This window comes from Cetorhinus maximus, chromosome 8 (assembly GCF_964194155.1).
Source record: "Cetorhinus maximus chromosome 8, sCetMax3.hap1.1, whole genome shotgun sequence".
NCBI classification, from domain to species: Eukaryota; Metazoa; Chordata; class Chondrichthyes; order Lamniformes; family Cetorhinidae; genus Cetorhinus; species Cetorhinus maximus.
In genome coordinates this window covers 98,229,787-98,243,344 of record NC_135886.1, presented here as the reverse complement: position 1 = coordinate 98,243,344, position 13,558 = coordinate 98,229,787, and positions in this window count along the sequence as shown.

The following is a 13,558-nucleotide window of genomic DNA, read 5'->3' as shown; positions in this document are numbered from 1 at the left end:
CACTATAAATCTTTCTCCAGTCCGAAAAAACATCCATTTACCATTACTTTGTTTCCTCAGCCAATTTTGTATCCCTGTTGCCACTGTCCCTATTATTCCATGAGCTCTAACTTTGCTCACAAGTCTGTTGTGCGGCATCTTATCAAATGCCTTTTGGAAGTTCACGTTCACCAGATCAACAGCATTACCCACATCAACCTTTTCTGTTACCTCATCAAAAAGTTCAAGCAAGTTAAACACAATTGTCAAGTTGGAGGAGGTTACAGAGACAAAGAGGGGTGAGCCCATGGTGGGACTTGAAAACAAAGATGAAATTTTAAAATTGGGTTGTTGCCAGACCAGGATTCAATGTAGGTCAGCGAGCATAGGGGTGATAGGTGAACAAAACTTGAGACAGGATTTTACAGCCCCGCCATGCATGTCTCCCCCCAGCTGATGCAGCAAGCCATCTAAATCTCCATTCAGTTTGGCGCGACTGTAATATCCCGCTGGTGGGAGGGGCTGTAAAATCCTCCTGATTCAGAGCTAGGGCAGGAGGGGATTTTAGGGGACATTTGGCTTGATGGGCTAGGGGAAGGGAGGCAAGTAGCAAGGCAACTGAATGGATGGTCTCAATCTTAATTACAAAGAAGTCCATGATCATCTCATACTTATTGTTTGAGATGAGATGCAAGGGTCAGGGGAGAGGGTTTTTAGATTATTGTTTGTAGTCAAAAAAAGAAGCCGGCGATTATCTTTGCATTCTCTCGTGGATCTTTCTTGCCTGACTCAATAGTAACAATGTCATGTCTGCAAAGTCTTCTCCAACTCTGCTTGCATGGTCATCTCCGGTGCATACAAGTGGTGTATTTTTGGACATCTGTCTACATGTTACCTCATGGTGACATAATATGAGAGCAAGTGTTCAGCTTCCACATGGATGTCTATCTCTGCACCTCCTCCATTTGACTTAAAGGGCACTCTTCCAAATTTCAGATTTAATACTGAGCCCAGAAGATAAGACTTCCTTGTGCTGAATGTCAGCAAAACTGAAGTCATCTTCTTTGGCTCCCATAAGCACCTCTGCATCTCTCTCTTGACTTCATCAGCTTCCTCAACGGAACCTTCGTATCCTGCTTGACAGTGCATCCTAGACCCAAACTCGCTGTGTGAAAAAGTTTTTTCACTAATCGCATTTGCTTCTTTTGAAAATCACTTTAAATCTGTGCCCTCTTATTCTTGATCCTTTTACAAGCAGGAACAGCTTCTCCCTATCTGCTCGGTCCAGCCCCATCATGATGTTGAGCATCTCTATCAAATCTCCTCTTAGCTTTCTCCTCTCCAAAAAGAGCAGTCCCAACCTCTCCAATCTATCCTCATAACTGAAATTTCTCACCCCTGAACCATTCTTGTAAACCTCTCTGCACTCTCTCCAATATGTCTACATCCTTCCTAAAGTGTGGCGCCCAGAACTGTTCACAATACTCCAGCTAAGGTCTAACTAGTGTCCTATACAAGCTCAGAATAATCTCCTTGCTCTTGTACTCTATGCCCATATTAATAAAGCCTTGGATACTGTAGGCTTTAATAATTGCTCTCTCCACCTGTCCTGCCACCTTTAATGACTTATGCACACATACATCCAGATCCCTCTGCTCCTGCACGTTCTTTAGAGTTGTATCGCTTGTGTTATATTGTCTCTCCATGTTCTTCCCACCAAAATGAATCACCTCACACTTCTCTGCATTGAACTTCATCTGCCACCTATTTGCCCATTCCACTAACTTTGTCTGTGTCCTTTTGAAGTTCTGGACTGTCCTCTTTAGTTTACAATGCTTCCAAATTTTGTATCATCTGCAAACTTTGAAATTGTTCCCTGCACACCAAGATCTAGATCATAGGTCTAGATTTGATTTTCAATTGCATCCTCTTTGGTTTTAAACAATCATTGTTTAAGCGTTTGCCTTTCCATAACATTCACGAACTAGAATCCTATTTGATTTTTCAATAGGAAGCTGAGAACAGTAAACAAAAAACAATCTTCCTATGAGTCAGGACAGCATTTACAGGTGCTAGAGGGGTTGAATTGATAAACAGAAAATGAATCAATTTATTTTTCATGGTTACAGACTGACATCAGAAGAGGAAGTGAAACTTGTGTTGGCACATGAAAACCAAGAGCAAGTTCATTCTGCAGTGCCTGAATTTTTTTTAAAATGCATTTTCTTTTCTTTAAATATCAAAAGTTTAGTTGTATGAAAAATAACTGATTGCTCTTCTGATAGCAAAGGGGATGAATGTAGCATGATACTAACCTCTACAAAGCAGGAAAATTCCAGGTCAATGTTGAATTCTCAGCTTGGGACAAATGGATTCACCACAGTTAATTGTAAGCTTTTTGGACCAGGTCGGGGAAACTCAGAGAACTTCAGTTCCCTCTGGGAAGTATGCAGATAGATAGAAAGACAGACAGATGTGTATTTGTGTGTGTGCCCACGTGTGTTTACATGGACGAACAGGGAAAGCAAATGTGTGCATGAAGAATGAAGATACGACGATAGGAGGGGATTTGCCTGCATGATTTGAGTGATTAGAATGTTAGGGCCTTCTGCTCTAGGTTAGGGCAGCAATGGCTCAGATGCAGTCTCTCCTGAATTTCTTTAGGAGCTGTCCAGGGGCCTTGTGGTTGTTCCTCCATATCTACCTCCAATAATACTGTATGATAAAAGCGGCTGTGAGCTGGTGGTGGAGATGCAATAGTGGGACGTGTTGGTACAATACAGAGCACAACTTTCATCACTGGGTGTATTCAACTTGCTATATGGTGCCTGACCTATTTCTTCAGACCTGTGAGGATGTACTTGTCATGGAGGGATGGTTGGGGAGCTGGGGGTGTAGAGATTGGGGTATGGATTTTTTTTTCCTCTGATAACCCTGCAAAGTAGAAGTCCAATCAGTTGGGTCAAAGGAAAGTCAGTCTTATTTCTATTGACCTACATATATCTTATTCAGCTAGTTACTTTGAGCTGCATTGCCTGTTGTGTTGGATGTACCTTGCTCTATAAGTAGTATTAAGTTAGTAGGATCCCTAGTTTGAACTGGTTAAACCAATGCACAATGGAGTCCCTTTGTATTTGTTCATGCCAACATATGCCTAGGTTTCTGGCCTTCTATTATTTTGTGTGCCCCTACAGAAGAGATTATGCATTTCATAGCCAGCAAACTCTCCTGTTGATTTCTGAACTTTCCGGCAAGCAAGTTGATTATTTCCTTGCGTGACATGTACTGATGAGCCTGGAAAGAATCAGCCTTAGAACTAACCTAAACAGTATCTGTGAAACCCACTCCATGGAGTCAGGGAAGCCCTTCAAAAAGATTACATCCCACAGCAAAGCATTCATTTGAAGGAGGATGCTAATTGATCTTAAATTTCCCACACATCTATGATGGCTTGTTTATGGGCATGACATTTTATTGAATTAATAATAAACATTTTGTATTTGTTGTGTTTCTTCTCTACTTTATTATGTCTCTCCTTTCCTCTCAAACCCATAACCCTTAATTATTCTCCTGTACAATCCCCACCCCCCCCACCTCCACCACCACCACACCCCCCACCCCCCACCAATATCCTTCTCATTCTCCTCTGCCAGGAGATTATGTTTCTCTTAAACTCAAGTGCCATACTCCACCCTCCTGTATTCTCCCCTGAATGTGTTTCCTGCCCTGCTCTCTCCCCAACCTTCTATCTCACTCACTTTCCACTCGCCTCTAATGTATCCTTTGTCTTTCTCTCTCTTCCCTTCCTTTCTTGCTATCACCTCTCCCCTGTTTATTTTAAACTATTCCCAAAGCATCAAAAAAGAATCGAGTTACCTCAGCTTCTAAAGTTCCCAGGTCTTGGGAGCACAGTGCCCCATTGGCTGCAGCTTGGGCACCCCTCATCTATTGTGTTAAAACAGAACACATTCATTCTTCATAAGCAGATCTCTCAGAGAGGGCTAATTATATTGGGCACATTTGCTTTACTTTCAGGGACCTGAGATTAGGGACTGAAAAATATGCACCATGCACCATGCCTGTGCTGACATATTATTAGATGTGACGGGGTCAGGTCACATTCCTGATGTCATCAGGCATGAATGTGATAATATGGTAGGCGGGTGGGGCTAGATATCAACATTAAATTCAATTTAATTGCTTAGTTAAGCTTGTTAATGTGGCAATTAACTGGAATAATACATGCTGGGAACAATAAAACACTTAGGGTGTGAATCACGGCAGGTGGGAATCTTTTATTCCCCACTAAAAGATTGTAAGGGTGGGTTAAAAGTCACCAGCTGGGTCCTTGGTTTGACTTCAGCAGTTCAGGCTGTGTGAGTGCTGCTAGCATTTGCTACCATCAGGCCAGACTGTCTGAAGGTGCTGGGGAGGGACCAGAGTATGCATTAGAATCTGAAAGGGAGTGAGTAGCTATAGCGGGAGTGACACTCCAACTCCATTGCAGGTAAGAACCTGGTCATCAGGTGTGAGGCACTCTTTGTGTTGCTGTACGTGACGCAGGTCTGGTCCATTCCTCACTCCTGCGCTGTGGTGATCAACCAAGCCACCTTCCACTTTATCTGGAGGTCGAAAATGGACCTTGTTCACAGGGACATGATGTACAAACCTCTAGGTAAAAGGGGGAACAACATGCCCAACATTGCCCTCATCCCGATGGTCAAGTGTGTGCGGCTGCATCAAGCTGTGCGTAGACCCTCAGTACACAAACACCAAGCGTCACTAGGTGCTGAGGTTCTACCTGCCCCGGCGTTGTGAAGGGTGGGTCTGGCCACGCTGTTGCACAGTGCTCCTAGTTGGACCATGCCATAAAACTTGTCCCTTGTGGAAAAGTTTATGCAGAGAAACACCTTTGACTGAGAGTCCATCAGGCAGTGGTTGGCATGTAACATCCTAGAGGCCTTGTCGGAAAAGGAGATGAGGATCCTGTCGGATGGTTCCTTGAGCAGACTATCAAAGTCATTTGGCAGAATGCCTCATCGCCAGAACTTTCCAACAAGCACAAAGATGTAGCTTGGCTGGTGGTGAGAAAGGCCCTCCCCGTCAGACCCTTCATACACACGAGGAGTCTCACCCCCTCTGCACGTTGCCCTCGAGGTGGTTGTGGTGGGGACAAGACTGTTGTTCACCTCCTTGTGGAATGTGCCTTTACAAAGAAGGTCTGGAGAGAGATGCCTGTCGAGGTTTCTGTCGAGGTTCATCCCAAGCAGCTCTGTGACACAGGACTCTGTGCTCTACGGGCTGTTCCCAGGGACACACACCGAGACAAACATCAACTGCAGCTGGAGGATCATCAACTCGGTGAAAGACGCTCTTTGGTCTGCCCGAAACTTGTTGGTCTTTCAGTGCAAAGAGTTTTCCCCGACCGAGTGTTGCAGACTGGCACTTTCCAATGTCCAGGACTACGTGCTGAGGGACGCACTAAAGCTTGGGGCAGCTGCTGGAGACGCGCAATGGGGAAGGGTCGCTGTCTAAGATCTTTCTGCCATAGTGCACCGACGGGCTGGGAATTGTATAGACCCCCTCGGGCTACATGACTCACATTGAACGTATGCAATGAATACTACACGTATCACGATTGTATTGAAGCACCTCAAGAGTGCAACATGACCTTTGTAGACTACATAAATACCATTGCACTGTTATGATCATTTTGAAATGTCTGTAATGTTCCTCTAATTGTAGAGAAACAGGGTTCAAAATTATCTTTGTAGAAAACTTGAATATTTTTGCACTGTGATGGCCAATTTGAAATGTTTTGTAATGTTCTTTCAGGTATTTTATAAATATTTTTGCACAAAAAAATTTCTACTGGAAGTTATTTAGACCCTCAACTGTATCTCAGCCTACTCAGTTAGACAAACATGGGGGTAGGTGTCTCCGTGGGAGACATCCTCCGGTGAGGAGAAGGGGGCTGGTGGAGGTATGCAGATTGAAAGGGAGAGGAAGACGACCAGATGGTGAGGTTCAGGGTGTACTAGTGGTGCATGAGTGTGGCAGACCTGCGCTGGAGCAAGTGGTTGTTGGAGGCATAATGCGGCAATGGAGGCACAGAGCTGGAGTTAATGCTGCTAGTTATGTATAAGCAGAGAGTGAGCTACCTTCAATTGTCAGAGACATAGTGCTGGAGACTTAGGCTCTCCTGAGGCACAGTGACCCCCTCCGCAAGACAATAGCAGGGGAGGATAGCTTCCAACTGTGGGTGGTCACCCAATATCAAATGACCACCAAGGTCACTGTGGCACTGAGTTTCTTTGCCATTGGATCCTTTGGAGACCTCAGTGGCATAACGCAGTCTGCCTGCACACCACTGCATTAACATCTTTTGAGATGCAACGTTACGAAGGGCAGGTCAGTACATCGCATTTTCAATTGACCGCCACAGTCAACTGGAACGAGTCAGAGGCTTTGTCACAATTGCAGGTTTCCCCAGGGTTCAGAGAGCAAAAGGCTGCACTCATGTCACCATAAAGTCTCCAGCAGGCTAGCCCTGTACATTCATTAACAGGAAAGGCTATCCCAATTAAATGTCCAGTTGGTCTGTGACCACAATTGAAGAATTATACAGGTATGCTCAGGATACCCAGGCAGCAGCCACATCTCGTACATTCTCCAGAACTCCCAGGTGCCAGACATGTTCAATGGATTTGATACCTTGGTTGGTTAGCTTCTTGGTGACAAGGTTTACCCTTTGAAGAAATGACTCATGACCCCTGCGAGTACCCCTAGAACAGATACAGCGAGGAACTATAAACAACAGCCATGGCACCACCAGGGTGTTAGGGGGAAATTTAAAATGCTAAAAGGAGAAAACAATAAGAATTTACTGAAAAATCCTTAAAATCTCCAGGCAGGCATGGCTGCTAATCATATTATGAGTTGAAGATTACCAGATGAACATTGCACAGCCTTGAGTGTCAGACTGGAGACAAAAGTATGACATAAATTAGATTAAGTGTACTCCCCTCTCACATAGGTAAGAGGCAGATGGTTTTAGCTTAGATATGGGAAGATGAACAAGGGACAAAGAGGCGGCTTTGATGAAACACAGTCTTGAGTTGTGAGAACCAAGGTCTTTGCGTATGTGTTTTAATTTGATTGGATAAAATAATTATGTATACATCCTTTAGAATAATTGGTTAGCAAAATCACATGTTTATGTACTCAATAGGATAGAGTTAGAATGGGACCGGTGTATCGGTTACTGATTGAATGTATTCAAATGTACGATGATAAGAAAAAGTACAAAAGTAATGAAATGAGATGTAATCAATCTGGGAGCTGGGTCTTCATTCTTAGGAATGATTGTGGCTCCCTTGCATATGCTTGAATAAAACCGGTTAAAAGGAAGCCTGAGTCTCTGTGGTCGTTGCGGGATTGCAGAGTGTACCATCTTCAAGGGTCATCGGTGAGCAGATAATTGGGCTCCAAAAGAGGAAGTTCCGATACCGGGATAGATCAGGAACATTGCATTGCGCGCCGTCTAGAGTGTCACTGATGGTCGTTGTGTGATGTGCTCTGCATAACTTCACCATTCAGATAAGGGGTGCCCTGGAGGAAGGAGAGACACAAGATAGCGGGCATTCCTCTGATGAGGTTGTAGAGGAGGTGAGGGAACACGCTGATAGAGAGGTGCAAGGCCCTGCATGGGAGCGTATAGATGGCCATGACACAAGGGAGGCCTTGATAAAGACAGAGGTTCCAGTAGGTCAGGCATTGTTGGCCTCAGATGCGTGCATTGCCTGTATCCAACGTCATTCCATCTAGTATGAGCTCACTCAGAAAGTCTTGTCAGCACACACACTGTCGCGATTCCTTATACATTGTTACATCTTGACTAGCATTCACTACTGAATTCATGAATATTTTCTCCATACATTTCCTAAAGCACTTACAGATGCAGAGGTTTAGTGTATGAAGGATAGTAAATTGAAGCTTTATTAACATATTGGCAATGGCCTATCTGATGATGTAACCTGCATTGTGACTAGTGTGGAGTTTTCTTAACTCTCTTCTGTGTGCTCCAGCACAGTGCTCCCCCTCATTTGCTGCTGTGCTGGAGCGAGGCTGCTAATCAGCTTGTCCCCTTCCCTTGGATGACTTTGGCAGTCATCCACTGTGTGACTGAGGTCTCGAGAGTCCTGCCACGTTAGAAGTCTCCTGCTGAGTTGTAGGAGGAACTTCTTTCACATGCGGCAATCTAGGAGAACTATGCCAATGGCGGAGGGACTGAAGAGAGGCTGCCCCCATTAGAAATTCCTTGAGAGGCGCTACCAGATGGCGGCAGCTGCTGCTCATATTGACCACGAGGATGGATTGGTCCTCCCTGCTTTCCCGTGAGGTCTCAGGAGCTGGATCAGTGTCCAGGCCCCCAGTCCACCTGTTGTCCTGGCTTTGGGCCCTGAGCTAAGAGCCAGGGCGATGGTGTGCAGGTCAGAGCTCATACCCACATTTGGGTCAGCAATACGGAGGGCTTTCCCTCCAGGATAGTCGCCAGTCTGTTCATGGAGGAAGCTTGGTGTGCTGAAGGGTGGGTGATCTCAGTGCTCATGGCCTGGATGGACACCTCCAGTCCAGGCCAGAGCAACTCCTCTGGTATATCCACCAGATCTCCATGCACCTCGTGCTGGACATCCAGAATCTGTTGCCATATGGACAACTCCAGAGGCTCATTATCTGACTCAGTCTCTGGATCACCTTCGATACTCCGATTACCCGAGGCCTGCTCCACCACACTCCCTGGCAGCTGCACATGTGAATGCGAGGTGCCCTCACCAGGTAGTTCTTGCCCTCTTCCCGCCACACTAATCCATGCCGAGGTGCCCAGCATCTGCGCTAGTGCTTGGTGCAGAGAGGGGATGTGATGCTGCACCCTCCAAAGCTTCCTCATCCTCCTCGGAGGTTAGTGTTGGTCGCTCAGGTCTGGTGAGGTCAGCAGAAGGCTCAACTGTGCAGGACACAGAAAAAAAGGGCATTAATATTGTGACCTTGCACATCCATGAAGGATCTGAAAGGCCAATTAAAAACTATTAGCAACATGTGGGTTATGAAATGAGATATAACACCTAGCAGCCAATAAACCACTCTTGTGGCAAATAGTTTTTCTACCAAGATGCTTCCTGGCCGTTGAATGCATAAACCACACCTGCAGTATTTCTGTAAATATGCCAGGCCCCAGTCACCCTATCCTTGGCCCTCTCCCCATGTCCCAGATATGGTTCAAGCCCCTTGCAACTCACCAGCCCCAGGCCTCCCTCCAACCCCGTCTTTGCCAATGTTGCGGTTCCATTAGTCGAGGATAGTTGCAGTACCACATGTTCCAGTGGCATTAAGTATTTCCATGGTCGTAGGGCGGAATTGTCCCAGATTTGCATTAAGTGCGGTAGCGGGTGGGTAAAACGAGGTTTTATCCACCAGACGCGATGGCAGGTTTTCAAGCCATATCATCCAAAACCCGCCACATTATATACACAGTCCCGGGAAAAATGCAGTTTCCATGGCGAGTGGGATCTCATTCGCCCGCCTACCTTCACCTTGCTGCTGTATCATGCCAGGCGCCACATTTAAAGTCCAGCCACGTGCACATATCTCAGTGCTTCCAGACCATGACTGCTGCAAAGATGACATGGCGCTGAAAGGCAAAAGGACTGCAGCAGCCCCCCGCACCCCCCTCCTCCCCCCGTTCAGCGACGCGTCACTGGAACACCTTTTGGATGCTGTGGAGTCCCTTTGGGATGTCCTCTATCCCCAGTCTGGCCACAGGATGAGCAGCAACCCCACTAATGCGGCTTGGGAGGCAGTGGCAGCGGTGGTCAGTGCCAACGCCCTTCAAAAGAGGACAGCCACTCAGTGCCGTAAGAGGATGAATGATCTCCTCCGTTCCCCCAGAGTAAGTCACTCCTCATCACTCTCAACTCACACACTCACAAAACCATCACACATCCACATGGCCCTCACTCACTGCCAACTCATGGGACATCACCATTCACTCACTCACTGTCATTGTCCTCATCCCGTCCATGGGACCACTCACCACCCGGACAGGCCAGACAGGCCAGGCATACTTATCATCTGGACAGGCAGGCGTCCTGTGTACACACTCCCCATCTCTATTCATGCAGGACAAGTTGGCACGCAACAACAGGAAGAGGTTGCAGGCCATGGAGGAATGCCTGAAATCAAGATCCACACGGACTTTGAAAACAGAGCAACCCAGCTGGCCAGCGAGGATCTGGACCGGTCCTGTGCTGACGGTGAGGTCGGCGCTGGTCTACCAAGTGAGGGTCCAGCAGTGCAACATACATCAGACAACCATGCCGTGAATGATGTGTCCTGTTTCACAGGCCAGTGCCATGCACTAATTATCTTCCGCAGGCACATCTGGGAAACAGCCGATTGAGTCCACGACCCAGGGCCTCCAATCAAGCCTCAAAAAAGTCTCTGAAGAATCTAAAGGCACCCTCCTTGAAGCCCCGTCACAGCACTCACCCACACCCTCCACCAGCGCAGACCCACACACCCGGGACTGAGCTTTAGAATAGCTTCAGGATCACAATCTAGTGAGCAGATCACACTATCTGATCCACAGCAAGCAGCGGCAGGGACTTCCCAGGTGTCCGGCACTCAGAGGATTGCTGGAGGCCAGAAATTTGCTGAGTCTGGAGTCAGATGACGAGCCTCTAGACTCGGTCATGTCACAGTTGTTGGAGCTGCAAAGGCAAGCTCGGGAACATCAGGAAGGGATGTCTGCTGCACTCCTCAGGTTGCAAGGCACAATGGAGGTGTGTGTCCACCTTCAGGCAGAGGTCATAGCGCCAGCGTGTCAATGCACCGATGTAAGGTGGCAGCCTCCTTGGAGTCATTGGTCCAGGACATCACTTATGCATTGCTGTGTGGGCTCAACTCCATCGCTGATGCCATAGTTTGCCTCCAGTGTGTACACGAGAGGGGTGCCGGGCAGCTTGATCTCACTACATCTATCCCTTCTTCTCAAGGAGTCAGCCTGGGGCCCTTGGGCACCCACAGGGAGGAGCATCAGCAGGTACACACCCCGGGGCCAGCAACCCATGTGACTCCGATAGCGTACGGACTGTCAAAATTGCCACTGCCTGTGGCCCCAGCAACTCCAGCTCCACAGGGAGAGTCTAGGACCAGAGGACATAATCTCAGAGTAAGTTGTCGCCCATTTAAAACAGAGATGAGGAGGAATTTCTTCTCAGAGGGTAGTCAATCTGTGGAATTCTTCACTGCAGAGGGCTGTAGAGGCTGGGTTGTTAAGTGTATTCAAGGCTGAGATGGACAGATTTTTAATCAGTAAGGGAACCAAGGGTTATAGGGAAAAGGCAAGAAAAGTGGAGTTGAGGATTAATCAGATCAGCCATTCTCTTATTGAATGGCAGAGCAGACTCGATGGGCCAAATGGACTACTTCTGTCCCTACGTCTTATGGTCTTACCTCTTTGAGCAACCTTTTGGCCATTTATCCTAATGTCTTTGTGGCTCAGTGTCAAAATCTGCATAAAACTTGCATGAAGGGTCTTTGGATGTTTTACTACATTAAAGCACTATATAAATGCAAGTTATTGTTATTGTATAGAGATATAGTTAAATAGAATTGCTGCAAAAAAAGACTGTCAAAGCTTTTTGTCTTGCATTCAACAGGATAATTCACAAGAAAATGCAAATATCATGGCAAACAAATTTATACTATGAGAAGAGTGCACTGATTGGCTGGCAAGTGGACCCTGGTAGAGGCGTTGCCATGGAGAATGCGCCAGTTGATGCATTTAACTGCTAAACATGGTTTAAGATTTAAACCAGGCAAATTGACTGATTTCTCTGAACCAGCGAATGGCTGTCACTTACTTTGTTTAAGTGAAACAGGTGCAATGCATGTACATGTTCTGTCTGCAGAGATCCAGGCCCTGTATATTAATACATGTAGCTTCCAGTTCACATAAGTGTGTTACACTGCAAGCCCAACTGAATCTTAAATTAGTTGTCAGCATAATTGAGGATTTAGTAAATGTTGTCCAATCACTGAATCACATCAAATGATGGGCACTGTTTTGAGTTTTGCAAGCATGGGCCAGTTGGGCACAGTTCATGCCACAAGGTTCCTAGCCCCTGACCTGCTCTTGTAGCCACAGTATTTATATGGCCAGTCCAGTTCAGTTTCTAGTCAATGGCAACCCGCAGCATGTTGAAAGTGGGGGATTCAGTGATGGTAATGCCATTGAAAATCAAGGGGCAATGGTTAGATTCTCTGTTGGAGATGGTCATTGCCTGGCACTTGTGTGGTGCGAATGTTACTTGCCACTTGTCACCCAAGCCTATATTGACCAGCTCTTGCTGCATTTGGACATGGACTGCTTCAGTATCTGAGTTGTCGCAAACGGTGCTGAACATTGTGCAATCATCAGCAAACACCCCCATTTCTGACCTTGTATGGAAGGAATGTCAATTGATGAAGCAGCTGAAAATTGTCCGAGGACACTACCCTGAGAAACAACATACTTCAGTGAAAACAGTAAAGATTTGGAAAAATTAAATGTTTTATAATAAACTAAGAAATGCTTTAACACAATGAACTTTTGTACATTGTTTCCAGTTTAGGAACAAGCTAAACTACACCTGTTTCAGACTATGCACCCTTAGGGTATTTGTGGTACCTGTAGGAACCTTGAAAAGTTTCTGAACCTGATATGATAAGTGAGCCTTGATGCAAAGTTCAGGAACATGTACAGTGGAATTCAAAAACCTGAAAAAAAATGTATTGCATTTCCCACTGCCACCACCACAGAACAGGAGAGAGAGAAAAAAATCAGAAACCAGGCTTCAATTTCCATCTTAATCTCTAATTCTGCTCAAACTAGGAGATGAATGGTGCATGTTAAACACCAGCCCTGCCTTATGCCTGTCTGCAGCAGTGTCACTAATTTAATCCGATATATGGGCCTGAATTTATCATAACGGAAAGCTAGGGCACTAGCTGGTTCTCCGGAGCACCTTCTCCGGGGCCAGGTTTACGGATTTGGATACGTCCCAACCCTGAGCTCCCAACCAGGGATTGAAAATCTAGGTCAGTTCAGTGTTCCACTTTTTTCAGGCAGACTGATCTAAGCAAAGAAAAATTATTTTACTTAGTTTGATTTAAGATGAATGCAAAAGTACACAGTCACTTGTTGAATCATTGCTGTCGATAATAAAGTTGATGATCTCCAGCTGTATAGGCACCTGAAACAGGAGCGCAGTTTTTGTAGCTTTATTTTAACTGTTGTTTCAGCTAACTTTAGCCTATGCTGCAGAGTGATTTTGAATTGTCCTCTCTATGGCAACTTAAATCGAAACAATTATTAATGCTGCTCAATTAAGTGAACCACTGCTCAGTGGAAAAATAGTGTCTGCACAATCACACCTAGTATCATCAAACTGCACATTGAGATGTGCATCACTGAAGGGATTCAGGAAACACTTGGCAGTGGCTTCCTGGTATGAATTTTTGCATCAGATTCCTAATG